The sequence below is a fragment of the Pristiophorus japonicus genome, chromosome 23 (genome assembly GCF_044704955.1).
Source record: "Pristiophorus japonicus isolate sPriJap1 chromosome 23, sPriJap1.hap1, whole genome shotgun sequence".
Classification (NCBI taxonomy): Eukaryota; Metazoa; Chordata; class Chondrichthyes; family Pristiophoridae; genus Pristiophorus; species Pristiophorus japonicus.
In genome coordinates this window covers 62,555,349-62,569,464 of record NC_091999.1, presented here as the reverse complement: position 1 = coordinate 62,569,464, position 14,116 = coordinate 62,555,349, and the positions used below count along the sequence as shown (strand labels likewise).

General features: G+C 44.0%; 1 non-coding gene across 1 annotated transcript; it reads right to left on the bottom strand.

The window, feature by feature from the left end:
• Window positions 1-9,396: 9,396 nt before the first annotated feature.
• Window positions 9,397-9,478, bottom strand: trnaf-aaa (transfer RNA phenylalanine (anticodon AAA)). Its single transcript has one exon. It is a non-coding gene; the product is annotated as a tRNA-Phe (tRNA).
• Between the last annotated feature and the right edge of the window lie 4,638 nt (window positions 9,479-14,116).

Here is a 14,116-nt window from a genome sequence, read left to right as displayed (position 1 = left end):
CAGAAACATAGACGGACAGAGATGATGGGAAAGAGTGAGACAGTCAGACAGAGAGACTGAGAGAATCCCATTCGAACAGAACTGGACACCGTGAGAAAGTGACAGACACATTGAGAACCAGACAAAAGGACAGGGACAAAGAGAGAGACAAAGAGGGCGACAGATAGAGAGAAAGACAGATAGAGAGAGAGAGACATAGAGACAAAAACAGAAAATAATGGAAATACTTATCAGGTTAGAGACAGGGACTAACAGCGACAGGCAAAGGCATGGACAGACAGAGATAATGGGACAGAGAGAGACAGTCAGACAGAGAGTCTGAAAGAATCCCATTGCATCAGAACTGGACACCGTGAGAAAGAGACAGATTGAGAGACAGAGATAAACAGTGAAACAGGGACAGACAGAGACGAAGACTCAAACACACAAACACATACACAGCTCTCTGAACAGAGAGAGCGACACAGATACATTTCACAATTTCATTTCATTATCGGTTCAGAGTGTTACATAGTTACAGAAAATTGGAGATTCAGCAGATGAAAATCAGGTATCACAGAGCAGGATGCGACAATTCTCTGCTTAATTAAGGAATTACCACGAGTGGGGTTTGAACCCCCGTGTGTATAAACCCATTACATCTTAAGTCCAACGTCTTTGCCACTCGTCCATCCTGGTCCTGACCTGTCAGTGGTTGGACTCTGCCTCTGTGAGAATCTGGGCTTCAGCTCAACCCCCACAGCGACACACAGACACATTGGATTTCAGGGAACATTTACGAACATTTTTCGTAATATTGACACGGGCGCAGCTCTCCTATTATTTTTCCACTAAGGCTCTGGGAACTTTCACATCCACCCGAGGGTGCAGATGAAGCCTCAATTTAAAATCTCAGCTGATGGTCACCAGCTTCAGCAATGCAACATTCCCCAAATAGTGCATTTGAGTGTCATCTAAGATGATGTGTTCAAGTTTCAGGAGTGGGACTTACACACACAACCTCCTGATTCAGTCGAGAATGGAGCCACTGAACAAAAACCGATACCAAAGTTCACAACCGTATTATTTTCCCCAAGTTTTTAAAAAAGTTCCAGGATGTACCAAATTCATGGTGATGATTTCCACATACAGTTGCACATACACAGAGACAGACATACAGATAGACATACACAGACACACACACACATAAATTAACCAGAAATATACATGCATCAATATAGAAACATAGAGACATAGGAATTAGGTGCAGGAATATGCCATTCGGCCCTTCGATCATGGCTCATCATTCAACCTCAGTACCCCTTTCCTGCTTGCTCTCCATACCCCTTGATCGCTTTAGCCGTAAGTGCCATATCTAACTCCCTTTTGAATATATCTAACGAACTGGCCTCACCGACTTTCTGCGGTAGAAAATTTCACATGTTAACCACTCTCTGAGTAAAGATGTTTCTCCTCATCTCTGTCCTAGATGGCTTACCCCTTACTCTTAGACTGTAATACTTCGTCTCATACTCGCTAGCAACGAGAACATTCTTTCAGCCTCTAAGCTGTCCAATCTCGTCAGAATTTTGTATGTTTCTGTGTGATCCCCTCTCATTCTTCTAAACTCCAGTGGATACCAGCCCAGTTGATCCAGTCTCTCCTCATATGTCAATCCTGCCATCCCGGGAATCATGCTGGTGAACCTTCGCTGTACTCCCTCAATAGCAAGGACGTCCATGCTCAGATTCGGGGACCAAAACTGAACACAATATTCCAGGTGTGGCCTCACCAAGGCCCTGTACAACTGCAGTAAGACCTCCCTGTTACTATACTCAAATCCCCTATCTATGAAGGGGAACATGCCATTTGCCTTCTTCACCACCTGCTGCACCTGCATGCAACTTTCAATGACTGATGTACCATGGCACCCAGATCAAGATATACACAGGTTGCCTTAGACAAATAGATGGATAGACAGGCAGTGTGACTGTCGCTACTGTGGCTGCCTTTTGCGTTTTCCTATCCGTATGTATCGTGAATACTGCAAATTAATGAAAGAAAGAAAAAAGCGGCTGCGTCGAAAGATGTGGGACGTTGCTCCATCTACCTCAGAATCAATTTTGCAGTAACGTGGTTAAATTGTGAAACAGAATGAAATATGCTGAGAAACATAGTCGGCAGGATTCAAACCTGCGCACAAAAACCCCGATGGATTCTTTGTGCATTGTCTTACCCACTCGGCCACGACTACTGGCTCGCTGCATCATTAAATGTTACTCAGATAAAACTCAGTCATCCATCTCTGTGCAGCAGACGGCCACAGTATCCGGAAAAAGTCTCCGTTAACTAAAAATCTGGAAGAGGCAATCTCCTCTTCCTGTATTTGTACTGTTCTATATTGCTCTTGAACTTTTTAATATGATTCAACACCAAGAAACAGAAGTAAAATTCTTCATTTTGTAAATGCTGCCACCGCGTCGGGAAGTAGAACCACAGTCTCCGGCGGAACAGGCGGGGATACTCACCGCTATACAAACGAGCATGAGTTCTATCAGAGGAGCAATCGGGCTGTGAACAGAACTGGACACCATCAGAAGTCGACGAACACATTGAGAGACGAGACAAACCGACAAACAGGGAGAGACAGACACCGAGAGAGAGACAACGAGAGACAGAAAGTGTGAGACTGAGAAGGAGAGGCAGAATGGGTGAGAAAAAGACGCAAACACATACAGAAACAGAGATATGTGTTTGTGATCTATTAAGAGAGAGAGGGAAAGAGTGAGAGAAAGACAATGATAAAGATAGTGATCAGGAGAGAGACAGATAGAGAGAGAGAGATAGAGACTAAAACAGAAAATGATGGAAATACTTCTCAGCTTACAGGCAGCGACTAACAGAGACAGGCAAAGACATGGACAGACCGAAATGATGGGAAAGAGAGAGCCAGTCAGACAAAGAATCTGAGAGAATCCCATTGGAACAGACGTGGGCAACGTGAGAAAGAGACAGATTGAGAGGCTGAGACAAACGGAGAAACAGGGACAGACAAAGTGAGTCAGACTGAGAGAGACAAAGACTCAAACATACAAACACATACACAGCTCTGTGAAGAGATAGAGAGGCAGAGACCGAGCGACACAGATACATTTCACAATTTCATTTCATTATCGGTTCAGAGTGTCACATAGTTACAGAAAATTGTTGATTCAACCGATGGAAATCGGACATCACTGCTCAGAATGGGAGGAAATCCGCGTTAAATTAAATAGAAACCAGGAGTGGGGAAGAACCCACGCTGGAAAAACCTTTGACGTTTAAAGCCAACGCATTAACCACTCGACTACCCTGACCCTGTGAGAGCTTGGATTCTGTCTCTGTGACAAACTGGGCTTCAACCCCAACCCCACATACAAACACATGCACATAGTCTTTTAGTGAGCATTTACGAACATTTTTAGGAATATTGACACGGGGGCAACTCTCCTTTTCTGTTTCGAGTAATGCTCTGGGACCTTTCATACCCACCCGAGGGTGCAGACGGAGCTTCAATTTAACATTTCATCCGAAAGTCAACAGCTTCAACATTGCAAAATTACCCAAGTGCTGCACTTGAGTGTTAGCCAAGATGATATGCTCAAGTCCAAGGAATGTGACTTGAACACACAAACTCCTGATTCAGTCGAGAATGCTGCCACTGAACCAAAGCCGATACAAGTAGGACCTCAAAAGTAGTAATCTCGGGATCGCTACCAGTGCCACGTGCTAGTCAGAATAGGAATCGCAGGATAGCTCAGATGAATACGTGGCTTGACCAATGGTGCAGCAGGGAGGGATTCAAATTCCTGGGGCTTTGGAACCGGTTCTGGGGGATGTGGGACCAGTACAATCCGGACGGTCTGCTCCTGGGCAGAATTGGAACCAATGTCCTCGGGGGAGTGTTTGCTAGTGCTGTTGGGGAGGATTTAAACTAATATGGCAGGGGGATGGGAACCAATGCAGGGAGATAGAGGGAAACAAAAAGGAGGCAAAAGCAAAAGACAGAAAGGAGATGAGGAAAAATGGAGTGCAGAGAAACCCAAGGCGAAGAACAAAAGGTGCCATTGTACAGCAAAATTCTAAAAGGACAGAGGTTGTTAAAAAAACAAGCCTGAAGGCTTTGTGTCTTAATGCAAGGAGTATCCGCAATAAGTTGGATGAATTAACTGTGCAAATAGATGTTAATAAATATGATGTGATTGGGATTACGGAGACGTGGCTCCAGGATGATCAGGGCTGGGAACTCAATATCCAGGGGTATTCAACATTCAGGAAGGATAGAATAAAAGGAAAAGGAGGTGGGGTAGCATTGCTGGTTAAGGGGGAGATTAAGACAATAGTTTGGAAGGACATTAGCTTGGATGATGTGGAATCTATATGGGTAGAGCTGCAGAACACCAAAGGGCAATAAACGTTAGTGGGAGTTGTGTACAGACCTACAAACAGTAGTAGTGATGTTGGGGAGGGCATCAAACATGAAATTAGGGTTGCGTGCAATAAAGGTGCAGCAGTTATAATGGGTGACTTTAATATGCACATCGTTTGGGTTAACCAAACTGGAAGCAATATGGTGGAGGAGGATTTCCTGGAGTGCATAAGGGATGGTTTTTTAGACCAATATGTCGAGGAACCATCGAGGGGGGAGACCATCTTACACTGGGTGTTATGTAATGAGAGAGGATTAATTAGCAATCTCGTTGTGCGAGCCCCCTTGGGGAAGAGTGACCATAATATGGTGAAATTCTGCATTGGGATGGAGAATGAAGCAGTTAATTCAGAGACCATGGTCCAGAACTTAAAGAAGGCTAACTTGGAAGGTATGAGGCGTAAGTTAGCTGGGATGGATTGGCGAATGATACTTAAGGGTTTGACTGTGGATGGGCAATGGCAGACATTTAGAGACCGCATGGATGAACTACAACAATTGTACATTCCTGTCTGGCATAAAAATAAAAAAGGGAAGGTGGCTCAACCGTGGCTATCAAGGGAAATCAGGGATAGTATTAAAGCCAAGGAAGTGGCATACAAATTGGCCAGAAATAGCAGCGAACCTGGGGACTGGGAGAAATTTAGAACTCAGCAGAGGAGGACAAAGGGTTTGATTAGGGCAGGGAAAATGGAGTATGAGAAGAAGCTTGCAGGGAACATTAAGACGGATTGCAAAAGTTTCTATAGATATGTAAAGAGAAAAAGGTTAGTAAAGACAAACGTAGGTCCCCTGCAGTCAGAATCAGGGGAAGTCATAACGGTGAACAAAGAAATGGCGGTCCAATTGAACAAGTACTTTGGTTCGGTATTCACGAAGGAGGACACGAACAACCTTCCGGTTATTAAAGGGGTCGGGGGTCTAGTAAGGAGGAGGACCTGAGGGAAATCCTTATTAGCCGGGAAATTGTGTTGGAGAAATTGATGGGATTGTAGGCCGATAAATCCCCAGGGCCTGATGGACTGCATCCCAGAGTACTTAAGGAGGTGGCCTTGGAAATAGTGGATGCGTTGACAGTCATTTTCCAACATTCCATTGACTCTGGATCAGTTGCTATAGAGTGGAGGGTAGCCAATGTAACCCCACTTTTTAAAAAAGGAGGGAGAGAAAACAGGGAATTATAGACCCGTCAGCCTGACATCGGTAGTGGGTAAAATGATGGAATCAATTATTAAGGATGTCATAGCAGTGCATTTGGAAAGAGGTGACATGATAGGTCCAAGTCAGCATGGATTTGTGAAAGGGAAATCATGCTTGACAAATCTTCTGGAATTTTTTGAGGATGTTTCCAGTAGAGTGGACAAGGGAGAACCAGTTGATGTGGTATATTTGGACTTTCAGAAGGCGTTCGACAAGGTCCCACACAAGAGATTGATGTGCAAAGGTAGAGCACATGGGATTGGGGGTAGTGTACAGACATGGATTGAGAACTGGTTGTCAGACAGGAAGCAAAGAGTAGGAGTAAATGGGTACTTTTCAAAATTGCAGGCAGTGACTTGTGGGGTACCGCAAGGTTCTGTGCAGGGGCCCCAGCTGTTTACACTGTACATTGATGATTTAGATGAGGGGATTAAATGTAGTATCTCCAAATTTGCGGATGACACTAAGTTGGGTGGCAGTGTGAGCTGCGAGGAGGATGCTGTGAGGCTGCAGAGCGACTTGGATAGGTTAGGTGAGTGGGCAAATGCATAGCAGATGAAGTATAATGTGGATAAATGTGAGGTTATCCATTTTGGTGGTAAAAACAGAGAGACAGACTATTATCTGAATGGTGACAGATTAGGAAAAGGGGAGGTGCAAAGAGACCTGGGTGTCATGGTACATCAGTCATTGAAGGTTGGCATGCAGGTGCAGCAGGCGGTTAAGAAAGCAAATGGCATGTTGGCCTTCATAGCAAGGGGATTTGAGTACAGGGGCAGGGAGGTGTTGCTACAGTTGTACAAGGCATTGGTGAGGCCACACCTGGAGTATTGTGTACAGTTTTGGTCTCCTAACCTGAGGAAGGACATTCTTGCTATTGAGGGAGTGCAACGAAGGTTCACCAGACTGATTCCCGGGATGGCGGGACTGACCTATCAAGAAAGACTGGATCAACTGGGCTTGTATTCACTGGAGTTCAGAAGAATGAGAGGGGACCTCATAGAAACATTTAAAATTCTGACGGGGTTAGACAGGTTAGATGCAGGAAGAATGTTCCCAATGTTGGGTAAGTCCAGAACCAGAGGTCACAGTCTAAGCATAAGGGGTAAGCCATTTAGGACCGAGATGCGGAGGAACTACTTCACCCAGAGAGTGGTGAACCTGTGGAATTCTCTACCACAGAAAGTTGTTGAGGCCAATTAACTAAATATATTCAAAAAGGAGTTAGATGAGGTCCTTACTACTATTGGGTCAAGCGGTATGGCGGGAAAGCAGGAATGGGGTACTGAAGTTGAATGTTCAGCCATTAACTCATTGAATGGCGGTGCAGGCTAGAAGGGACGAATGGCCTACCCCTGCACCTATTTTCTATGTTTCTCTGTTTCTATGTAAAAGTTCACAACCGTATTATTTTCCCCAAGTCTTTTTTATAAGTTCCAGGACATACCAAATTCATGGTGATGATTTCCACAGACAGTTGCACATACACAGAGCCAAAAATAGAGATAGACAGACACAGAGACACACACACACAAAACCAATAATTTACACGCACCAACTGGCATGCACAGATGCCTTAGACATCTCGAGGGATAGACAGGCTGAATCACTGTCGCTCCTTTGACTGATTTTTGCGATTTTTTAAACGGATGTATCGTGAATATTGCAGATTAATAAAAATGAGAAACAAATGTCAGTGTTGAAAGATGTGGGACTTTATTCCATTTATCTCATGATCAGTTTGGCAGAGAACTGGTTAAATTGTGAAATGGAATGAAAAATGCTGGGAATTGTAGTCGGCAGGATTCGAACTGCGCAGGAAAATCCCAATGGATTTCTAGTCCATCGCCTTAAACACTCGGCCACGACTACTGTGTCGCTGGCGTTTTAAACGTTACTCAGAAAAAACTCAGTCATCCATCTCTGTGCAGCAGACGGCCAAAGAATTCTGAAAAAGTCTCCGTTTGCTAAAAAGCTGGAAGAGGCAAACTCTTCTACCTGTATTTTCACAGTTCGATATAGCTCTGGAATTTTTAATATGTATCTCTACCAAGAAACAGAAGTAAAATTCAACGTTTTGAAGCAACTGCCTCCACGTCGGGGAATTGAACCACGGTCTCCCGCGAGATAGGCGGGGATACTCACCACTATACTAACGAGGAACTGACATGTATTTGTTCTGTCGGAGCAGGAATCGAGCTGTGAACAGAACTGGATACCATGAGATGTCGACAGACACATTGAGAGACAGAGACAAACCGACAAACAGGGAGAGACAGACACCGAGATAGAGACAGCGAGAGACAGAAAGTGTGAGACTGAGAAGGAGAGGCAGATTGGGTGAGAAAAAGACTCAAACACATACAGAGACAGAGATGTGTGTGTGTGATCTATTAAGAGAGAGAGGGAAAGAGTGAGAGAAATACAATGATAAAGACAGTGACAAGGAGAGAGACAGATTGAGAGAAAGAGATAGAGACTAAAACAGAAAATGATGGAAATACTTCTCAGGTTACAGCCGGGACTAACAGAGACAGGCAAAGACATGGACAGACCGAAATGATGGGAAAGAGAGAGCCAGTCAGACAAAAAATCTGAGAGAATCCAATTGGAACAGACGTGGGCACCGTGAGAAAGAGACAGATTTGGAGACTGAGACAAAAGGAGAAACAGGGACAGACAGAGTGAGTCAGACTGAGAGAGACGAAGACTCAAACATACAAACACTTACACAGCTCTGTGAAGAGAGAGAGAGAGGCAGAAACCGAGCGACACAGATACCTTTCACAATTTCATTTCATTATCGGTTCAGAGTGTCACATTGTTACTGAAAATTGTTGATTCAACCGATGAAAATCGGACATCACTGATCAGAATGGGAGGAAATCTGTGTTAAATTAAATAGAAACCAGGAGTGGGGAAGAACCCACGCTGCAAAAACCCTTTTAAGTTTAAGGCCAACGGCTTTACCACTCGGCTATCCTGGCCCTGTGAGAGCTTGGATTCTGTCTCTGTGACAAATTGGGCTTCAACCCCAATCCCACATACAAACACATGCACATCGTCTTTAAGTGAGCATTTACGAACATGTGTCGGAATATTGACACGGGGGCAACTCTCCTACTCTGTTTCGAGTAATGCTCTGGGACCTTTCATATCCACCCGAGGGTGCAGACGGAGCTTCAATTTAACATTTCATCCGAAAGTCAACAGCTTCAACATTGCAAAATTACCCAAGTGCTGCACTTGAGTGTTGGCCAAGATGATAAGCTCAAGTCCAAGGAGTGCGACTTGAACACACAAATTTCTGATTCAGTCGAGAATGCTGCCACTGAACCAAAGCCGATACAAAAGTTCACAACCGTATTATTTTCCCCAAGTCCTCTTTATAAGTTCCAGGACATACCAAATTCATGGTGATGATTTCGACAGACAGTTGCACATACACAGAGAAAAAATAGAGATAGACAGACACAGAGACATACACACACATAACCAAAAATTTACACGTACCAACGGGAATGCACAGATGCCTTAGACATCTCGACAGATAGACAGGCTGAATCACTGTCGCAACTTTGATTGATTTTTGAGATTTTTAAAACGGATGTATCGTGAATATTGCAGATTAATAAAAATGAGAAACAAATGTCAGTGTTGAAAGGTGTGGGACGTTATTCAATTTATCTCATGATCAGTTTGGCAGAGAACTGGTTAAATTGTGAAATAGAATGAAAAATGCTGAGAATTGTAGTCGGCAGGATTCGAAACTGCGCTGGAAAATCCCAAAGGATTTTTAGTCCATCGCCTTAACCACTCGGCCACGACTACTGTGTCGCTGACTTTTTAAACGCTACTCAGAAAAAACTCAGTCATCCATCTCTGCAGCAGACGGCCAAAGAATCCTGAAAAAGTCTCCGTTTGCTAAAAATCTGGAAGAGGCAAACTCCTCTACCAGTATTTTTACAGTTCGATATAGCTCTGGAATTTTTAATATGTGTCTCTACTAAGAAACAGGGGTAATATACAACGTTTTGAAACAACTGCCTCCCCGTCGGGCAATTGAACCCCGGTCTCCCGCGTGACAAGCGGAGATAATCACCTGTCTCAACAAGGAACTGACGGGTACATACTCGGTCGGAGCAGGAATCAAGCTGTGAACAGAACTGGACACATGAGAAGTCGACAGACACAATGAGAGACAGAGACAAACCGAGAAACACGGAGAGACAGACACCGAGATAGAGACAACGAGAGACAGAAAGTGTGAGACTGAGAAGGAGAGGCAGATTGGGTGAGAAAAAGACTCAAACACATACAGAGACTGAGATATGTGTGTGTGATCTATTAAGAGAGAGAGAGAAAGAGTGAGAGAAAGACAATGATAAAGTCAGTGACAAGGAGAGAGACAGATAGAGAGAGAGATAGAGACTAAAACAGAAAATGATGGAAATACTTCTCAGGTTCGAGGCAGCGACTAACAGAGACAGGCAAAGACATGGACAGACCGAAATGATCGGAAGGAGAGAGCCAGTCAGTCAAAGAATCTGAGAGAATCCCATTGGAACAGACGTGGGCACAGTGAGAAAGAGACAGATTGAGAGACTGAGACAAACGGAGAAACAGGGACAGACAGAGTGAGTCAGAGTGAGAGAGACGAAGACTCAAACATACAAACACATACAAAGCTCTGTGAAGAGAGAGAGAGAGGCAGAGACCCAGCGACACAGACACATTTCACAATTTCATTTCATTATCGGTTCAGAGTGTCACATAGTTACAGAAATTTGCTGATTCAACAGATGAAAATCGGACATCACTGATCAGAATGGGAGGAAATCCGTGTTAAATTAAATAGAAACCAGGAGTGGGGAAGAACCCAAGCTGCAATTATTAATATATATCTCTACCAAGAAACAGAAGTAAAATTCTACATTTTGAAACAACTGCCTCCCGTCGGGAAATTGAATCGCGGTCCCCGCGTGACAGGCGGGGATACTCACCACTACACTAACGAGGAACTGATGTGTACCACCGCTGTCACAGCAGGAATCGAGCTGTGAACAGAACTGGACACCATGAGAAGTCGACAGACACATTGAGAGACAGAGACAAACCGACAAACAGGTAGAGACAGAGAGCGAGATAGAGACAACGAGAGACAGAAAGTGTGAGACAGTGAAGGAGAGACAGACTGAGTGAGAAAAAGACTCAAATATATACATATACAGAGATGTGTGTGTGTGATCTATTAAGAGAGAGAGGGAAAGAGTGAGAGAAAGACAATGATAAAGACAGTGACAAGTAGAGTGACTGATCGAGAAAGAGAGATAGAGACTAAAAGAGAAAATGATGGAAATACTCAGCAGGTTAGAGTCAGAGTAAAGAAAGACAGGCAGGCAGAGACATAGACAGATAGAGAGAGACGATGGGAAAGAGAGAGACAGTCAGACAGAGAGGGATGATGGTAAAGAGAGAGCCAAATAGACAGGGAGACTGAGAGAATCCCTTGGAGCAGAACTTTTACACCGTGAGAATGTAAGAGACAGATTGAGAGACAGGGACAAACAGAGAAACATAGAAAATAGGTGCAGGAGTAGACCATTCGGGATTTCGAGTCTGCACCACCATTCAATAAGATCATGGCTGATCATTCAGCTCAGTACCCCTTTCCTGCTTTCTCTCCAAACCTCTTGATGCCTTTAGCCTTCATGGCCATATCTAACTCCCTCTTGAATATAGCCAATGAACTGGCATCAACAGCTCTCTGCGATACGGAATTCCACAGGTTAACAACTCTCTGAGTGAAGAAGTTTCTCCTCACTTCGGTTCAAATGGCCTGCCCCTTATCCTTAGACTGTGTCCCTTAATTCTGGACTTCCCTAACATCGGGAACGTTCTTGCTGCATCTAACCTGTAAAGTCCCGTCAGAATGTTTTATGTTTCTATGAGATCCCCTCTCATGCTTCTAAACTCCAGTGACTACAAGACCAGACGATCCAGTCTCTCATCATATGTCAGTCCTGTCATCCCCGGAATCAGTATGGTGAAACTTCGCTGCACTCCCTCAATAGCAAGAAAGTCCTTCCTCAGATTACGAGACCAAAACTGAGCACAATATTCCAGGTGAGGTCTCACAAAGGCCCTATACAACTGCAGTAAGACCTCCGTACTCCTATACCGAAAACCCCTAGCTATAAAGGCCAACATACCATTTGCCTTCTTCACCGCCTGCTGCAACTGCATGTCAACTTTCAATGACTGGTGTACCACGACACGCAGCTCCCATTGCACCTCCCCTTTTCCCAATCTGCCGCCATACAGATAATATTCTGCCTTCGTGTTTTTGCCACCAAAGTAGATAACCTCTCATTGATCCACATTTTACTGCATCTGCCATGCATTTGCCCACTCACCTAACTTGTCCAAGTCACCCTGCAGCCTCTTAGCGTCCTCCTCACAGCTCATGCCGCCACCCTGTTAGTATCATCTGCAAACTTGAAGATATTACACTCAATTCCTTCATCTAAATCATTAATGTATATTGTAAATAGCTGGGGTCCCAGCACTGAGCCCTGTGGCACCCCACTAGTCACTGCCTGCTTTTCTGAAAAGGACCCGTTTATCCCGACTCTCTGCTTCCTGTCTGTCAACCAGTTCTCGATCCACGTCAGTACATTACCCCCAATGATATGCACACCAATACGTGTGTGGGACCTTGTTGAAAGCCTTTTGAAAGTAATTACACCACATCCACTGGTTCCCCTTGTCCACTATACTAGTTACATCCTCAATAAATTCCAGAAGATTTGTCAAGCTTGATTTCCATTTCATAAATTCATGCAGCTTGGACCGATCCTGTCACTGCTTTACAAATGCACTGCTATTTCATCTTTAATAATTGATTCCTACATTTTCCCCACTACTGATGTCAGGCTAACCGGTCTATAATTATCCATTTTCTATCTCCCTCCTTTTTAAAAATGTGTTGTTACATTAGCCAATCTCCAGTCCATACGAATTGATTTAGAGTCCATGGACTGTTGGAAAATGATCACCAATGAATCCGCTATTTCTAGGGCCACTTCCTTAAGTACTTTCCAATGCAGACTATCAGGCCCCGGGGATTTATCGGTCTTCAATCCCATCAATTTCCCTAACACAATTACCTGACTGATAAGGATTTCCTTCAGTTCTTCCTTCTCGCTAGATGCTCGGTGCCCTAGTATTTCTGGAAGGTTATGCGTGTCTTCCTTCGTGAAGACAGAACCAAAGTAATTGTTCAACGGTTCCACCATTTCTTTGTTCCCCATTATAAATTCGCCTGAATCTGACTGCAAGGGACCTACGTTTGTCTTCTCTAATCTTTTTGTCTTCACATATCTATAGAACTTTATTATGTTTCCAACAAGCTTCCTCTCATAATCCAATTTCCCCCTCCTAATTAATCCCTTTCTCCTCCTCTGCTGAATTCTAAATGTCTCCCAGTCCTCAGGTTGCGGTTTTTTCTGGCCAATTTATATGCCTCTTCCTTGCACTATCCTTAATTCCCCTTGTTAGCTACGGTTGAGCCAATTTCCCAGTTTTATTTTTACTCGAGACCGGGATATACAATTGTTGAAGTTCGTCTATGTGATCTTTAAATGTTTTCCATAGCCTATCTACCGTCAACCCTTTAAGTATCATTCGCCAGTCTGTTCCAGCCAATTCACGTCTCATACCATCGAAGTTACCTTTCCTTAAGTGCAGGACCCAAGTCTCTGAATTAACTGTGGCACTCGCCACCTTAATAAATAATTCTACCTTATTATGGTCACTCTTGCCAAGGGGCCTCGCACAACAAGATTACTAATTTGTCCTTTCTCATTACACACCATCCAGTCCAGGATGGCCAGCCCTCTAGATGGTCTCTCGACATATTGGTCGAGAAAACCATCCCTAATACGCTCGAGGAAATCCTCCTCCACCGTATTGCTTCCTGTTTGGTTCGCCCAATCTACATGTAGAGCAAGGTCGTCCTTGATAATTGCTGTATCTTTATGGCACGCATCCCTAAATTTCTTGTTTGATGCTGTCTCCAACCTGACACTACTGTTTGCTGATCTGTACACAACTTCTCTAGCGTTTTCTTCCCTTTGGTATTCCGCAGCGCCACCCATACATGTTCCACATCATCCAAGCTAATGTCGTTCCTTACTATTGCCTTAATTTCCTCTTTAACCAGCAACGCTACCCCAACACCTTTTCATTTCTGTCTATGCTTCCTGAATGTTGAATTCCCAGCCTTGGTCACCCTGGAGCTATGTCTCCGTCATGCCAATTATATCATATTCAGTAATTGCTGCTTGTGCAGTTAATTCATCCGCCTTATTATGAATACGCCTCACAATGATGCACAGAGCCTTCAGGCTTGTTATTTTAGCACATTTTGAACCTTTAGAATTTGGCTGTAAAGTGGCCCTATTTGAT